The following is a 3,499-nucleotide window of genomic DNA, read 5'->3' on the forward strand; positions in this document are numbered from 1 at the left end:
TCGAATTTCATGAAGTCGGTTTTGACTTCGCGGATTTTGATACGGGGGAAACGTTGGTAAGAGACACTTTCCATTGTTGTTGTTGTTTGAGGATTGAGGTTGTTGTTGGTGTTTTGACGGTTTTAGTTTTGGGGGAAATTATAGTACTACTGAGGTAGTGAGGTTTTGTATTGTGTGGGTAGTGTGTAGAGTTTAGGTGTGCGCGGCGGTGTATCAAGCAATCGCCGCCGGAACTGCATCGCCGGTGATGAAATTGATGCAATTTCAGTGTTGCATCTTGTTTGCTAAACAAGGTAAATATCAAGTTAGAAAAAAAAAGGATAAAACTTTTCTGCACATATAATTGGAATCCACTGTGCAGAAAACTGTATCTATAATTGGACATTGAAGGAAAAAAAAATTGAGCTCATTGCAATGGAGATGTTGGACAACAATGGAGGTTTTGGATATTAAAGAAAAAGAAAAAAATTGAACTCATAACAATGGAGGTTTTGGACAATAATGGAGATTTTGGGTATTGAAGAATAAAGAAAAAAGAATTTAAATTAAAAAACAAAAAGAAAAGAAAAATTTATGAAAATAATAAATTTATTCTTTTTTTCATATCATGCTGACGTGACGCTGACGTGTCAGGCGCGTGTGCAACACCACATCACATGCAAGTGGTATAATGCTTTACAGGGATTAAAAGGTTTTGCTTTTTTATAGTTTAGGTGTGTAAGAGGTCACTTATATAGTTTAGGTTTGAATTCGATTTTTCTTGTATAGTTTGGGGTGGAAACGATGCCTTTTCCCCATATATATATATATATATATGTATATCAGTAAAATCATTTGAAAAAATGTTATTAGCTATAGTTTTGAAAAAGGTTTTAAAATAATAGCTAGCTAGATTCTCCATTACTCAACATAAAAAAATTATTTATTTGATGCATATGATTTTTCTTTTTATTTGTAAGTTTGAATTTTTTACTTTCTCCAAAACATATATAACGATTAATCATGTAGTAGTTAGATTTATTTTTTTGGATTTTTAGATAAAATTATTTGAGTAAATTGGTAGAAAAGTAAAATAAAAATGATAAAAAACTTGTGTAGAAACAATAAAATATTATACACAAAATTTTATAATTTATTTTTTCATCTCATAAATTTGAACTTCATATGATAAGTTTCATATTCATTGGCATTAAAATCTAACCTATCTCGTTATACAAATACTTTGTATTATATTAAAAACAAAAAGTAAAAAAATGTATATAAAGTGATAATCTAAGAATTTGGAGGGCAATTGTATCCTTTTTTGAATTTTAGAATTAATTTTTTTGATAAATTATTATATATTACTAATAAGTTTTAATGTAAATATAAAATTTATGTCAAAATTATTAAGTATTTAACTTTTATTAAAATTCATAATTAAAATACTAGTATATATATATAGATGTGTGAAATGAAATCATAGATTTTGAGGGTATTTTAGTCATTATATAATTTAATACCAAAGAAAAATAGTCTTGGGATTGTTATCCCACCATTTGGGTGGATAACTTATCCCGGGACTAATTATTAGTCCCGGGATAAGTTATCCCAAATATTTACAACCAAACGAGTGAGTTACATTTTTATCCCGGGATTATTGACTTTAGTCCCGCAAACCAAGCGGCCCCTAAGAGTAATACTCAATTTCAATTCATCCAAGTCTAATGAAAAGAGAAGCTAATTTGTGTATTTATACTATTACACAGTAAATGTCAAAAATACCCTTAATGAATAAGGGAATTGAGGCGCCTCTTAAGTGTGACTTGAATGTGTAAAATGTCATCTATACCCTTCACTTGAGGCGCCTCTTGAATGTAAAGGTTCTCCTCCTAGCTTCTCTTGAACAAGGCTTCAAAAATGCTCCAAAAGGCCTTCAATCACTTGTCAATTCCGAAGCTTGAACCTTTGATAGTGCCGTGTACTCTCTAGTGCTCTTTAGGCTTGTATCACATTTTCTCTCTTGTATTACATATATGGAAAGTTTTCAACGTAACACTTGAGGCCCTTGCTGCTTGTTGACCATTTTGGAGCTTGTTAATTACAGGGCCTTCAAATATTGTATCAATTGAGTCTGAAGAGCAATTCAATACTTCACTTCGCAAAGTACAAGGTATTTCTATGTGATTAGGCTCAATGACCTACATGTTTACTTTTGCTTTTGTTATGAATTACGGCTCTCATACTTGCTCAACATCTGTTTATATGCTGCAGATGAATCTTTGCCTGCAATATTCTACTTCACTGCAGTCTGGTGTGGGCCCTGTAAGATAGTTAATCATTTTTATCGATGAATTTTTTGTACCCCTCCGTTTAAAAAAGAATGATCTACTTTCTCTTTTAATCCGTTTAAAAAAGAATGACCCCTTTCCTTTTTTGGCAAATACTTCAATTTCAACTTCCACGTGGCATGTTTAAGATCACAAGTTTAAAAGCATTTTGGTACATTTGACATAACTTTGATTTAGGACCACAAGTTCAAAAGTTTCTTTATTTTCTTAAACTTCATGTCAAGTCAAACTAGGTCATTCTTTTTTGAAACAGAGGGAGTATATTTTTATTGACGCATAGTTTCATAGAGGAAATGGTCGGCATACATTTGTGTTTGCTTCATATATCATTCCTTGAAGATCGCACATCAGACATCATGTCAAAGCAATGAAAACTGAAAAGAACAATACCTTGCTTTATTATTAGCTTTTTTTCCCAATAAGTAATAACTTACTAGAAAAGTATCTCCTGGGTGCTATTTATTATTTATTTCCTTGCTTCATTCTTTTTTCAGGTAGGCTGTTATCTCCTGTAATTGGCCAATTGAGTGAGAAATATCCTCATGTGACAACATATAAAATTGACATTGACAAGGTAAAAAAGCATCTTCCTGGTGTACTGTCTCTTAGATTCCTTTGCCCGGCACACATGTTTCGGCCTTGTGTGTCCATAACTCAAAATAATTCCCAGTCCTAAGCATTAGCAGTCACTGGGTTCGGGTGCATACAAATGGCGGGTTTGACGGACGAATTCATTCCCATGTAGATAAATACTTTCCTTTCTATCTGCAGACTGCCTAGAGACCTCTTTGAATAATAGAAAAGTCAGGAACCTTATTAATGCTTAATCGAACCCACTATTCTGGGGTGCTGATGTGTGCCAATTCTCTCTCTTTCTTTTTTCTTGGACAAATTGAAATTTATATTTCTAACAATAAACCTAATTGGTGGTCATATACCAAAAGAAGCTACATCAGACCATTAAGATGTATCTATATACTGAAGTACAATATCAAACCATCTAGAAAGTAGTGTAATCCGTTGTTTGCCAGATAACAACACACAAAAGTGACTTGAGACTCCAGATTGTTGATTACTGTGATTGTCCAGATCATCAGCACTGTTTCAATTGCTATCAACAGCAAAATCTCTAACCAAAAGCATACTCATTTGCCTCTGCATCCAAACTG

At 32.6% G+C, this 3,499-nt stretch overlaps 1 long non-coding RNA gene across 1 annotated transcript; it reads left to right on the top strand.

The window, feature by feature from the left end:
• The first annotated feature begins 2,033 nt into the window (after window positions 1-2,033).
• On the top strand, window positions 2,034-3,493 carry LOC124892492. The gene is made up of 3 exons (XR_007050281.1): window positions 2,034-2,152; window positions 2,254-2,304; window positions 2,825-3,493. It is a non-coding gene; the product is annotated as an uncharacterized LOC124892492 (long non-coding RNA).
• The last annotated feature ends 6 nt before the right edge of the window (window positions 3,494-3,499 follow it).

This window comes from Capsicum annuum, unplaced genomic scaffold, assembly GCF_002878395.1.
Source record: "Capsicum annuum cultivar UCD-10X-F1 unplaced genomic scaffold, UCD10Xv1.1 ctg47802, whole genome shotgun sequence".
NCBI lineage: Eukaryota > Viridiplantae > Streptophyta > Magnoliopsida > Solanales > Solanaceae > Capsicum > Capsicum annuum.